At 40.4% G+C, this 15447-nt stretch overlaps 1 protein-coding gene across 1 annotated transcript in view; it reads left to right on the forward strand.

Annotated features, from left to right (window-relative positions):
* Window positions 1-15447, forward strand: part of LOC133558724 (AT-rich interactive domain-containing protein 5B-like) — a 157142-nt gene that overhangs the window by 34490 nt on the left and 107205 nt on the right. The window lies entirely within an intron of this gene.

The raw sequence follows: 15447 nt of genomic DNA on the forward strand, positions 1-15447 counted from the left end.
AGCACAAGAAATCTTGCCTATTTTCCTGTGCCTTTAATGTTTTTTGTGTGCTTAAAAAATTGTTTGAAAAAAAATCTGGCCATGGTAAAAAATGTTGTAAAACTCCAGATTTAACAATGACTCAGCTTTTTTGGTTGGTATCCTACAAACCCCGTTTCCATATGAGTTGGGAAATGGTGTTAGATGTAAATATAAACGGAATACAATGATTTGCAAATCATTTTCAACCCATATTCAGTTGAATATGCTACAAAGACAAGCTATTGCATGTTCAAACTCTTAAACTTTATTTTTTTTTTTGCAAACATTAATTAACTTAGAATTTCATGCCTGCAACACATTGTAAAGTAGTTGGGAAAGGGCATGTTCACCACTGTGTTACATCACCTTTTCTTTTTAACAACACTCTATAAACAATTGGGAACTGAGGAAACTAATTGTTGAAGCTTTTAAAGTGGAATTATTTCCCATTCTTGTTTTATGTAGAGCCTCAGTCGTTAAACAGTCCGGGGTCTCCGCTGTCGTATTTTACGCTTCATAATGTGCCACCCATTTTGGATTGGAGACAGGTCTGGACTGCAGGCGGGCCAGGAAAGTGCCCGCACTCTTTTTTGCGAAGCCAGGCTGTCTTAAAACGTGCTGAATGTGGCTTGGCATTGTCTTGCTGAAATAAGCAGGGGCGTCCATAAAAAAGACGGCGCTCAGATGGCAGCATATGTTGTTCCAAAACCTGTATGTACCTTTCAGCATTAATGGTGCCTTCACAGATGTGTAAGTTACCCATGCCTTGGGCACTAATTGACCCCCATACCATCACAGATGCTGGCTTTTGAACTTTGCGTCGATAACAGTCTGGATGGTTCGCTTCCCCTTTGGTCCGGATGACACAATGTCGAATATTTCCCAAAAACAATTCGAAATGTGGACTCGTCAGACCACAGAGCACTTTTCCACTTTGCATTAGTCCATCTTAGATGATTTCGGGCCCAGAGAAGCCGGTGGCGTTTCTGGATGTTGTTGATAAATGGCTTTCGCTTTGCATATTAGAGCTTTAACTTGCACTTACAGATGTAGCGACGAACTGTATCTAGTGACAGTGGTTTTCTGAAGTGTTCCTGAGCCTATTTTGTGATATCCTTTAGAGATTGATTTCGGTTTTTGATACAGTGCCGTCAATGTTGGTTTCCGGCCATGCCGCTTACGTGGAGTGATTTCTCCAGATTCTCTGAACTTTTTGATGATTTTATGGACCGTAGATGGTAAAATCCCTAAATTCCTTGCAATAGCTCGTTGAGAAATGTTGTTTTTAAATTGCTCGACATTTTGCTTACAAAGTGGTGACCCTCACCCCATCCTTTGTTTGTAAATTACTTACTTAGCATTTCATGGAAGCTGCTTTTATACCCAATCATGGCACCCAACTGTTCCCAATTAGCCTGCACACCTGTGGGATGTTCCAGATAAGTGTTTGATGAGCATTCTTCAACTTATAAGTATTTATTGCCACCTTTCCCAGCTTCTTTGTCACTTGTTGCTGGCATCAAATTCTAAAGTTAATGATTATTTAAAAAAAAAAAGTTTATCAGTTTGAACATCAAATATGTTGTCTTTGTAGCATATTCAACTGAATATGAGTTGAAAATGATTTGCAAATCATTGTACTCCGTTTATATTTACATCTAACACATTTTCCCAACTCATATGGAAACGGGGTTTGTATTAAAAGCCAGTCATTTCCAGGAGTTATCTCACCTTCTGTGTAGTCTCTGATTTACTAATATTTTCTAATGTTGTAAAAATGTCTAGAATAAATATTACATTTCAACATTTTTGTCAACGAAGATTTGCTTCAGCCTGCGACACATAGTCATTTTGATAGTAGGCTATTATAGCTAATATAGACACTTACCTCATGTGTTGCCTTCATTATAAGACTTGTATACGGCTTTTAATTTTTGGCGGCTCCAGACAGATTTGTTTTTTTTTATTTTTGCTCCAAGATGGTTCTTTAAACATTTTGGGTTGCCGACCAGTACATCTATGGGTAACTTGAATTTTTTTTTTTTTAATTGGTTATTTGAACGGTTTTTGTATAATATTGGATTTATAAGTGTAACGTCATTAATCCCAATATCGATCCGATAATTTAGAGCGACCGTGTCATCATCTCAAGGGATCGAGGTTTGATTCCTGCTATCGCCATCCTAGTCACTGCCGTTGTGTCCTTGGGCAAGACACTTTTACCCACCTGCTCCCAGTTCCACCCACACTAGTTTAAATATAGCTTGAATTTGTAGATTAATGGGTGTCACTTCACTACATAAAGCGCTTTGAGAGATGAGATAAAAAACACTATAAAAAATATAATTCACTTGCTATACGAAAAACAAAGGAGAAATTTTTGCAAATATTCATCAGACCATTCGAAAAGTGGGGCAAAAGCAAACTAGTTTCATTTACAATCTAAGGAAACCGAGTCAGCAGCAGATGCTTTTTCAGGCTGCTGATTGGCCAAAATGTGCACGATAGCCGTTGACTATACATACCACTGCAGTGTGGATTAGCATTTTTTGTGGTGTTTTTGAAAATATCCCTGTCTTATTTTTCCGTGGGAATGATTGTTATTTACAGTCATCGTGGCTTAATGGCGTGCAGCTTTTCACAATAATGGCGTGGACGGTGATTGGGCTCATTTGTTGGACTGCCATCAAGCGTAACTGGAGCGTGATCTATTAGAATACATATGTTTTATTGATGTAAGGGGCCTCGTGTTTATCACGCCGTTCATTTATTTATAGGTCGATACTGAGATTTTTCTCTTGTTTTCTTCTTCCAGTAATGAATAGGATAAGCCTTGAAGCTTATCCACCGCTCGCTTTCATGCCTCCCCACCCCCCCACCCCACTGCGCCCCACTATCTCGCTCTCAAAAAGCCAAATTGAAATAGTGCATTTCTTTAAAGCCTCTAGTCCTACGGAGCGCCTTTGCTGCAGTCTGTCAGCATCACTGATGTGCGAGCGTTTGAAGGTGATCCCGTTTTAGCAAATCCTGCCGCATTATGTAACTTTTGACTGTTTTACATTTGGCACTCACGGAACAAAATCGGTATTTGGGTCAGTCCCTCCGAGTGTCTGCGTGCACAACGCAGGGTTTAGTTTATTTATTTATCCGTCTGAAGCGCCTCTGGTGACACGTTCACCGGTCACATATTTGTTTACAGTGGGTGCAGATATTGCGCCTGGCTGGACTCTGGCCCCATGGGAGAGTTACTTTCATAATCACACTCCGGCGCGGGTCAAAGGTCGACACATTCCTCGGCGAGAGAGTCAGTCAGTCAGATATGGGTTAAGACTGGGCACTTTTTGAGCCGGGTCATGAGGTCGTCACAAGACGAGGAACACAATTTGATCCGTGAAGCTGTTTGACTTCCAAGTTGTTTTTATTTCAAAACGACTCCTGCCATACCTAAAGGTTCACACTGCAGGTCAATTCAGATTTTTTTTGCCCGTATGTGACCTGTATCAGACTTGTTCATGTCATCAATCGATCAATTTTCATTTATTCAGCCCTAAATCACAAGTGCCTCAAAGGGTTGCACAAGCCACAACGACATCCTCGGTTCAGACCCCACATCAGGGCAAGGAAAAACTCAACCCAATGGGACAATTAGAAACCTTGTGTGACAGGTTTCCTACCCGGACCGTGTGGGTTGCAGTGCCGAGCGACACAAGACGCATCATAGCAGGTTTGACTCGTGTTTATTCTTTCAATAATCATCATGTCTTGCCAATCTGTCGCGCCAATTTCTGGCTCGCTGGCTCTTCCTGCTTGTCGCGGCACACCTTTCGGTGTCCGGGGCCCGCGTCTGCTGCGGGAGCTCATCTGGATCTGTGTCTCGCTCGTCGTGCTCGTGGTCGTTGTTGTCGTGTGTTTCCTCTCCTACCTCTGCCACAAGTGTTCCTCCTGCACCCCTTTTATGCTGCAGCAGAAGATTGGAGCGGCATGGCGTAGTGGGTAGAGTGGCTGTGCCAGAAACCTGTGGGTTGCAGGTTCGCTTCCCACCTATTGACATCCAAATCGCTGCCGTTGTGTCCTTGGGCAGGACACTTCACCTTTGCCCCCGGTGCCGCTCACACTGGTGAATAAATGATAAAGTAATGATTGGTGGTGGTCGGAGGGGCCGTAGGCGCAAACTGGCAGCCACGCTTCCGTCAGTCTACCCCAGGGCACCTGTGGCTACAGATGTAGCTTACCACCACCAGGTGTGAATGAATCATGGGTTTCCACTTCTCTGTGAGCGCTTTGAGTATCTAACAATAGAAAAGCGCGATATAAATCTAATCCATTACTATTATTATTATGTAATGATTGAGCCAAAGACATGCACCTGGGGATAGGTTGATTGGCAACACTAAATTGGACCTAGTGTGTGAATGTGAGTGTGAATGTTGTCTGTCTATCTGTGTTGGCCCTGCGATGAGGTGGCGACTTGTCCAGGGTGTACCCTGCCTTCCGCCCGATTGTAGCTGAGATAGGCGCCAGCACCCCCCGCGACCCCGAAAGGGAATAAGCGGTAGAAAATGGATGGATGGATGATTGAGCGCAGGTGTGTTGGGTACGTACCTGACGCTGATGGGTGCAGTGTCACTCCAGGCGTTCCCCTGCCTCTCCACTCTGCTGCATGCCCCGCCTCCTAGCCGCCATCTTGGTCAGGACAACCATTTGCCCTGTCCCGCTGTCGGCTCGTTGGCTCCGTCTCTCCACACCTTGGAAAGGACCGCAGATGTGGGACCCCCACACACACCCTCACAAGGTGTGATAAAATTTGTCCTCTGCATTTGACCCATCACCTTGCTCACCATCTGGGAGGTGAGGGGAGCAGTGAGCAGCAGCAGTGGCCGTGCCCAGGAATCAATTTTTGGTGATTTACCCCCCAATTCCAACCCTTGATGCTGAATGCCAAGCAGGGAGGTAATGGGTCCCAGTTTTATAGTCTTTGGTATGATTGGCCGGGGTTTGAACTCACAACCTACCAATCTCAGGGCGGACACTCCAACCACTGAGTCGGTTAAACATTAGGTTTTAACCACAAAGTCACTGATTTAGGAATGTGAGTGTGAATGTTGTTGTCAGGACTATGACTTGGATTAGTTGTGCTTCTTCGATGCAAAGGGAATTTGGAACGAGCCAGGCGTGAATTCAGGTACATGATTAATTTATTAATATACTAAATACAAAAAGGCAAAACAAAGGGCACGCTCAGAGGCGGATAATAATCTATACTAAACTTAAAACAAAACAGCCCAATGGCATGACTATCTACAAATGAACAAAAGACACTATCAATGACACACAACAAACCAAAAACTTGCACAGAGGCATAAATACAAACAAAAACTTACTTGGCGTGGACAAAACCGAAAAGCATGGCATGAAGGTTGGATCAGCAAGCAGTAAGCAGAATGCATAAGCACAAGCAAAGTTCCCAGGCCGAGGAACAGAAAACAAATGACTTAAATAGTGGCTATGGTGATGAGAAACAGGTGTGGAAACTAATGCGTAACTATGGAAACAAACAAAACCAGGAAGTGCAGAACGGGAAACAAGAGTCCAAAAACAAAACATAAATATGATCAAACATAAAACTGATTTACAGGCGTGACAGTTGTCTGTCTATCTGTGTTGGCCCCGGTGGTGACTTGTCCAGGGTTTACCCCGCCTTCCGGCCGAATGCAGCTGAGATAAGAGATAAGAGGTAGAAAATGGATGGATGGATGGAACTTTTTAAAGATCCCTCACAGAAACAAACAAGTCAACATTACTGCCACCTTGTGGAGTTTAATGAGCACTGCGGGAATGATTTGCTACATTTGTATGTACCGTTTGTGTTCGCGATTGACTGATTGTTGGTTGTAAAAATGGAAATTCGACACGTTTATAACGCTGTAAAACGGGACGCTCTTTTGTAGTGGCAACACGTCACATCCACCTTGTGTTGGATTTCCGCGGCCGGAAATTCTCGTTTCAACTCCTTAAATTGTGTTGTTTATGGGCAGTTGTAACTGTCGAGGTTCCATTGCTTCATTGTGATTGTATCATATCCTCCATTGTTAAATGACCTTGCTGATTTTTATTCTCCTGTAAAAAAAACAAAAAAAAAAACATTTTTCCATGCTGTGCAGATGGAAAGCTGGAACATTCACACCCCTTGTCGAATACACACACGCACAATGAATCAGATGAGAATGATTTTATAATCCGCAGCAATAATAAACTTCTTTGAACGCTTTAATTGGCTCTTCCTGGAACGACACAGTTGCGCTTCATTTGATCTGATGAAAGCGTAATGTTGCTTCTCTCCCTCCATCCCTCCCCTCAGGGGGGGAGCATGCACAACGCCGCACAAATAATGAATTAAGAACACAACTCCTTCTCCCCCCCGGCCTACTCCTGTTTTTGATTATTTTCTCCCTAATGACTTTCATGATTATAAAGCAGGCAAATTCATAGCGAAACACTTCAATCGTGTTAGCTTGCCTGTTCGATTGGCGATATTGTTTGTTGTTTTGTGGTTTATCCAATTTCTGTGTCCTGGGAAGACGTTCATGAAGGTCACATAGACGCTTGGTGGTTCTGTGAAGCATTTAGACCAATGGTGTCAAACGTACGGCCCGAGGGCCGCATCAGGCCCGCAAACAGGTTTCATCCGGCCCACGGGATGAATTTGCTAAGTATAAAAATTAACCTGAAATTTTTGTATGAAAGAAACTGCTGTTCTAAATGTGTCCACTAGATGTCGCAATAGCAATTCTTTGTATCTTTGTAGATGATGCTACATATGTACAAAGTAAACCACATGATGTTTGTCATGACCCGTGGTCCGGATCATGTTTTTTGTTATGTTCTGTTAGTTTTGGACTCTTTTAGTTCCTGTTATACACCTTGTTTGTTTTGGTTTCCATGATTGTATATCACAAACCCCGTTTCCATATGAGTTGGGAAATTGTGTTAGATGTAAATATAAACGGAATACAATGATTTGCAAATCCTTTTCAAACCATCTTCATTGATTGCATTACAAAGACAACATATTTGATGTTCAAACTTATAAACTTTTTTTTTTTTGCATATAATAATTAACTTAGAATTTCATGGCTGCAACACGTGCCAAAGTAGTTGGGAAAGGGCATGTTCACCACTGTGTTACATCACCTTTTCTTTTAACAACTCTCAAAAAACGTTTGGGAACTGAGGAAACTAATTGTTGAAGCTTTGAAAGTGGAATTCTTTCCCATTCTTGTTTTATGTAGAGCTTCAGTCGTTCAACAGTCCGGGGTCTCTGCTGTCGTATTTTACGCTCCATAATGCGCCACACATTTTTGATGGGAGACATGTCTGGACTGTAGGCGGGCCAGGAAAGTACCCGCACTCTTTTTTCACGATGCCACGCTGTTGTAGTGAAGTGAAGTAAATTATATTTATATAGCGCTTTTTCTCTAACGACTCAAAGCGCTTTACATGGTGAAACCCATTATCTGAGTTACATTTTAAACCAGTGTGGGTGGCACTTGGAGCAGGTGGATAAAGTGTCTTGCCCAAGGACACAACAGCAGTGACTCGGATGGCGGAAGCGGGGATCGAACCTGCAACCCTCAAGTTGCTGGCATGACCCGCTCTACAACCGAGCTATACCGCCCCAATTGTTACATGTGCTGAATGTGGCTTGGCATTGTCTTGCTGATATAAGCAGGGGCGTCCATGAAAAAGACAGCGCTTAGATGGCAGCATATGTTGTTCCAAAACCTGCATGTACCTGTCAGCATTAATGGTGCCTTCACAGATGTTTAAGTTACCCCCATACCATCACAGATACTGGCTTTTCAACTTTGTGTCGATAACAGACTGGATGGTTCGCTTCCCTTTTGGTTCGGATGACACAATGTCGAATATTTCCAAAATCAATTTGAAATGTGGACTCGTCAGACCACAGAACACTTTTCCACTTTGCATCAGTCCATCTTAGATGATTTCGGGCCCAGAGAAGCCGGCGGCGTTTCTGGATGTTGTTGATAAATGGCTTTCGCTTTGCATAGTAGAGCTATAACTTGCACTTACAGGTGTAGCGACCAACTGTATTTAGTGACAGTGGTGTCTTAAGTGTTCCTGAGCCCATGTGGTGATATCCTTTAGAGATTGATGTTGATTTTTGATACAGTGTCGTCTAAGGGATCGAAGGTCACGGTCATTCAATGTTGGTTTCCGGCCATGCTGCTTACGTGGAGTGATTTCTCCAGATTCTCTGAACCTTTTGATAATATTATGGACCGTAGATGTTGAAATCCCTAAAATTCTTGCAATTGCACTTTGAGAAAAGTTGTTCTTAAACTGTTTGACTATTTGCTCACGCAGTTGTGGACAAAGGGGTGTACCTCGCCCCATTCTTTCTTGTGAAAGACTGAGCATTTTTTGGGATGCTGTTTTTATACCCAATCATGGCACCCACCTGTTCCCAATTAGCCTGCACACCTGTGGGATGTTCCAAATAAGTGTTTGATGAGCATTCCTTAACTTTATCAGTATTTATTGCCACCTTTCCCAACTTCTTTGTCACAAGTTGCTGGCATCAAATTCTAAAGTTAATGATTATTTGCACACACAAAAAAAGTTGATCAGTTTGAACATCAAATATGTTGTCTTTGGGGCATATTCAACTGAATATGGGTTGAAAATGATTTGAAAATCATTGTATTTCATTTATATTTACATCTAACACAATTTCCCAACTCATATGGAAATGGGGTTTGTAATGGTATGTGCATATAAATGTAGTGATGGATGCCTTCGCGCCTGATTGAGGGTCGCTATGGCAACTATTCTTATTACAAGCCAGTGCATCATCATCACCAGTTTCAAGCTAGATATTGTTAGCCCCAGTTTGGCCCTATAGAAGCGCCGGTTATTTGCACCATGTGTTAGAACTTGAGCAGGACGATGTCAGAATTGCAGGCGACTTAGTCATCGCAGTGTGGGTGAGAGGCGCTTGTTGGCGGCGATGAGGAATATGTACACTGACAGTGTGAATGGCGCGTCCATGAAGTTATTATTGCCAGATATATCACGGATGCACGCACACTGGCCACTACATTAGGAACCCATGCACCATTTCACCTCGGGCTGTCCAAAGTCTGGCCACTGTTTTCTTATCCCCATCAAAAAGAGAATTTAAAAACAATAAATAAATAAATAAATAAAGTAGTACCTGCATAGGCATTCGCCTCCAAACAAATGCACAGATTTTTGGTTAAAAAAATGTAGTTTTTTTGTTTTTATATGTTGAAAAAAACGTTGCCGTGCTATTTCCGTCCAAAAATAGTCCGGACCGAAAAAAATGCCTGGTTTTGTCAAATGTAAAATTTGACAAATATACATTATAAAACCACTTGTATATGGTGATCTATCTGAATAAAACATCAACATATTAGCTTTGTGTTATTGTTCACTAAGCAAATTGTTTTAATAACTAGTAATGTGTCTCAAAACAGTACAAATTATTACATTTTTGGTGATATTGCTATATTGGTATAATGTCACATGTCTCATTAGAGTAATAATGAGGCAATATCTATGGTAATGTAATAATATATCACTATGGATGGAGTTTGCATCAATATTATTTAATTTTAGAATTAATATAGTCCAAAATTAAATAATATTGATGCAAACTACATCCATAATAATATACCGGTATCATAAAAGCATTTTTTTTTTTAGAATTATTATAGTCGGGCTTCACGGCGTAAGAGGGGTTAGTGCATCTGCCTCACAACACGAAGGTCCTGCAGTCTTGGGTTCAATCCCAGGCTCAGGATCTTTCTGTGTGGAGTTAGCATGTTTTCCCCGTGAATGCGTGGGTTCCCTCCGGAAGTGCTTCCTCCCACTTCCAAAGACATGCACGTGGGGATAGGTTGATTGGCAACACTAAATTGGCCCTAGTGTGTGAATGTGAGTGTGAATGTTGTCTGTCTATCTGTGTTGGCCCTGCGATGAGGTGGCGACTTGTCCAGGGTGTACCCCGCCTTCCGCCCGATTGTAGCTGAGATAGGCGCCAGCGCCCCCCTCAACCCCAAAAGGGAATAAGTGGTAGAAAATGGATGGATGGATTATTTTAGTCATTTTTTATTATAATTTTGTATGCTTTTTATTACTTTTCTTTTAACAATACTGTTTTTGCTTTACCTTTTTTAATACATTATTATTTTATATTAGTGTTTTTGTGTACTTTTATTTCATTATTATTGTTTAAATTTTGTCGATTACATTTTTCTCACAGCTCACATCATGTGGTGTGTGTGCGTAGTATTAATGGTATTTAAAAAGAAAAAATTGCCGGATACGGATGGTGGGCGTGTCGCCACGGCAACGCCATTTGACAGCATCTCGGTGATGATGATTGATAATTGTGACCTGACTCGTTGTCGTCCCCATATGCAAACATATCGCGGGGGCTGCCCTCCACCGAGAGGGTTGCATTCCTTTTCTGATAGTAGCTTTTTAATGTTGTGTTTTGTTTTGGTGTGCATAGTAATGACCCCCCTCCCCCCACCACCACCACCACCACCACTACCCACCCACCCTTTTGTAATCACATTTTGCTGCCACTCACACAGGTGATACAGAAAGACAAATAGAGCGAAGGAGACGGAAGGAATGTTTGCAGTGTGAATTAATGTCTTCCTCGCGCCGACTGGAGATCAAAATGTGATAAATTGCCTGAATTAACACAACGAAGCAGACGCTGTTTTTTTTCCTTTCGACGCCGCAGTGGCACATGCGAATATAAAGAGCAGATAATGTCGGGTTGTGGGCGTGTAAAAACGCCAAGAGAGAGCCATTTTGTGCGCTGTGTTTATCGCATTGTGGAGCGTTTGCATGCATCGCGCTCATATTTAGATGCCAACAGGAAGACATCTTGTTAGATTCATGGCCGACACGTAGGTGGACGTCAATCTATAAATGTGATTTATCTGTATCTGCTTTCAACACAATTTTAACTGCTCGTATAACAGAGGAACATTTAATCTAATTTATTCATTTATATTAAGAAAAGGTGCAGTTTTCACCTCCATTTGTTGATTGGACTATGTAGTATCTGTAGTGTGTTAGCTGTTCAGTTAGTCAGCTGCCGTGATTCTGATACAGCAATTTATTTCCTTCACCGCTATTACGTCTGGATCAAGAACCAGCGCTGTCTACCTGTTCCCAACTTCTCGCGAAGTGCAAGCTACATAACTACGACATTCCGCTGCTTTTTTCTACACCTTTGTTAGCCGTCTAGTTGGGTTTTAGGTCCGTTTTCTACTACGTTTCCGTAAGTATTATGCTGCAGTATTCTATACCATTGTAGGGTTTTGTCATTGTTAACTGATTTGGATATGTTTGCGAAAACTTTGATTTTTACTTGTTGGTCGGCGACTTGGTTATCAGGTTAGTTATCTGGCTATTTACATAGCTAGAAATGTGTATATATGTATATATATATATATATATATATATATATATATTTTTTTTTTTTTATATATATATATATATACACACATATATAATGTGCACCCTTAAACACACAAATGTGTGTGTGTGTGTGTGTGTATATGTATGTGTGTGTGTATATATATATGTATATGTATATATATATATATATATATATATATATACATATATGTATATATATATATATATATATATATATATATACATATATATATATATATGTATATATACATATATGTATATATATGTATATATATATATATGTATATATATATATATATATATATATATATATATATATATATATATATATATATATATAAAGTTGATAGCCCGGCCCCAGGCCAAATTTTTTTTGTTTACATTTGTTTGTCAATGGTGCGGGTACAGCAATTTATTTCCGTCACCACAATTGTGTTTGGATCAAAAACCACCCATCTGTTCGTAACGTCCAACTAACAGAAAGATACATAAATACATTTTTTTAAGGGTTTTTTTTGTTTGTTTTTGTTTTTAAACATACCTTTTACTAGCACCTTATACAAGTGTCCCATTTTGATGTTGATATTCTGTTTTTTTCAAGAACAGACTTTCTTCTGATTGGCCAAGCCGGTTGTAATTTCCCTTAGCGCCACCTGTTGATTTGACATACTTTCATTTTAAGCATTACTTGTTCGTTGTGCGCAGATGAGGATATTTTTTCATTTGCAGTGGGGACAATGATTTTATTCCAAGAATGTTGCTTTGGAAACGCTTCCAGTCAGACTTTAAATTCACTTATCCAGTTTGATGTCCTCAGTAACCTCGGCTTCCAGAATGTTATCAGCAAGGCTCAGTTTATTCACAATGTCTCCTCAAAGGTTCCTATTAGCTCCAATTACTTGTGGAGTGTCTGCAGGTTCATGTTGTCCACCTGAGTGCAGCTGGTTCGCATCAAGCCAGGCCGAGGAACAAGCGGAGAGCAGCCACTGACGTCTGCTCACTCCGCTGTCACACACCCAGCGGGCGCAGGCATCAGGATCGACTGACTGTAGGCCCACATCCCGCTAGTGTATTTGGATCGGGAACGCGGCTCATGCAAGACGAGTCACAACAACTTCTAATTCTATTCTGAGCGTGTGTCAGCATTTGAAGATTGACACGGCATTTTCTTTTTTTTTTTAAGCGCACCTTTTTTAAATCTTCCTCTGATGTCTATTAGTTAGGAAAATGTTGTTTTAAGATAACATGGATAATCCTCAGAACATTTTCTTCTTATTAGATTTATAATAGAGGCAGTAATTTGAATGGAAACATGAAAGCAATTCAAATGCACACGCCCACACCTACAGGCGTTCGAAAATACTAGGACACCCCATGATGTAATCCTACTCCTGAAACCGCGGCACACATGTAGAACATTTGCCAAAACATGCACCCGTAGTGTATGGCCTGTGCTATTATTGCGCTGTCACAACATCCATATAACCCCTACATATACACTAAGTCAGTTGGGTTGACTTGAAATTTCTCACACTGCTCACAAAAAAATGATTGAAATTTTCGTGTGTTTAGCCCAATCGGCACTGAATTTTGTTCATACCTTCAGGGGACCGTGTGTAAAATTGGTTGAAAAACATGGCCACCATCAAGCAGTGTGCACTTGAATTGGGAATTTTGGGCACCTCAGGATTCCGATTCTTGGGGTGTAGGTTCGATTCAGAGTCGATTTTTGATTCAACACCATTTTTCAATCACAGCTCCCAAAAAAATCACTGTAACTTTCATGTGTTTAGCCAAATCTCCACTGAATTTTGTACATACCTTCAGGGGACCGTGTGTAAAATTTGTTGAAAAACATGGCCGCCATTAAGCAGTGTGCACTTGAGTTGGGAATTTTAGGCACCTCAGGATTCCGATTCTTGGGGTGTCGATTCGATTGAGAGTCCATTTTTGATTCAAAACCCTTTTTCAATCACAGCTCATAAAAAAATGACAAACTTTTGTCTGTTTAGCCCAATCGCCACTGAATTTTGTTCATACCTTCAGGGGACCGTGTGTAAAATTGGTTGAAAAACATGGCCACCATCAAGCAGTGTGCACTTGAGTTGGGAATTTTGGGCACCTCAGGATTCCGATTCTTGGGGTGTAGGTTCGATTCAGAGTCGATTTTTGATTCAACACCATTTTTCAATCACAGCTCACAAAAAAAATGACTATAACTTTAGTGTGTTTAGCCATATCACCACTGAATTTTGTACATACCTTAAGGCAGGGGTCCCCAACCTTTTTGAAACCAAGAGCTACTTCTTGGTTACTGATTAATGCGAAGGGCTACCAGTTTGATACACCCTTAAATAAATTGCCAGAAATAGCCAATTTGCTCAATTTACCTTAAATAAATAAATCTATATATATAAAAAACTGGGTATTTCTGTCTGTCATTCTGTCGTACATTTTTTTCCTTTTACAGAAGGTTTTTTGTAGGGAATAAATGATGAAAAAAACACTTATTTGAATTGTTTAAATGAGAAGAAAACCCACAAAAAATGAAAATTTAATTTTGAAACATAGTTTATCTTCAATTTCGACTCTTTAAAATTAAAAATTCAACCCAAAAAATTACAGACAAAAACTAGCTAATTCGAACCTTTTTGAAAAAATTTAAAAAATAATTTATGGAACATCATTAGTAATTTTTCCTGACTAAGATTAATTTTAGAATTTTGATGACGTTTTAAATAGGTTAAAATACAATCTGCACTTTGTTAGAATATTTAACAAATTGGACCAAGCTATGTTTCTAATAAAGACAAATCATTATTTCTTCTAGATTTTCCAGAACAAAATTTTTTAAAGAAATTCAAAAGACTTTGAAATAAGATTTAAATTTTATTCTACAGATTTTCTAGATTTGCCAGAATATTTTTTTTAATTTTAATCATAATAAGTTTGAAGAAATATTTTACAAATATTCTTTGTCGAAAAAACAGAAGCTAAAATGAAGAATTAAAGTAAAATGTATTTATTATTCTTTACAATAATAACAAAAAAAAATACTTGAACATTGATTTAAATTGTCAGGAAAGAAGAGGAAGGAATTTAAAAGGTAAAAAAGTATGTGTTTAAAATTCCATCCATCCATCCATTTTCTACCGCTTATTCCCTTTCGGGGTCGCGGGGGGTGCTGGCGCCTATCTCAGCTACAATCGGGCGGAAGGCGGGGTACACCCTGGACAAGTCGCCACCTCATCGCAGGGCCAACACAGATAGACAGACAACATTCACACTCACATTCACACACTAGGGCCAATTTAGTGTTGCCAATCAACCTATCCCCAGGTGCATGTCTTTGGAAGTGGGAGGAAGCCGGAGTACCCGGAGGGAACCCACGCATTCACGGGGAGAACATGCAAACTCCACACAGAAAGATCCCGAGCCTGGATTTGAACCCAGGACTGCAGGACCTTCGTATTGTGAGGCAGACGCACTAACCCCTCTGCCACCGTGAAGCCCGTGTGTTTAAAATTCCTAAAATAATTTTTAAGGTTGTATTTTTTCTCTAAAATTGTCTTTCTGAAAGTTATAAGAAGCAAAATAAAAAAAATTAATGAATGTATTTAAACAAGTGAAGACCAAGTCTTTAAAATATTTTCTTGGATTTTCAAATTCTTTTTGAGTTTTGTCGCTCTTAGAATTAGAAATGTCGAGCAAAGCGAGACCAGCTTGCTAGTACATAAATAAATAAAAAAAATTGAGGCAGCTCACTGGTAAGTGCTGTTATTTGAGCTATTTTTAGAACAGGCCAGCGAGCTACTCATCTGGTCCTTACGGGCGACCTGGTGCCCGTGGGCACCTCGTTGGTGATCCCTGCCTTAAGGGGACCGTGTGTAAAATTGGTTGAAAAATATGGTCACCATC

Source organism: Nerophis ophidion, linkage group LG09 (assembly GCF_033978795.1).
Source record: "Nerophis ophidion isolate RoL-2023_Sa linkage group LG09, RoL_Noph_v1.0, whole genome shotgun sequence".
NCBI lineage: Eukaryota > Metazoa > Chordata > Actinopteri > Syngnathiformes > Syngnathidae > Nerophis > Nerophis ophidion.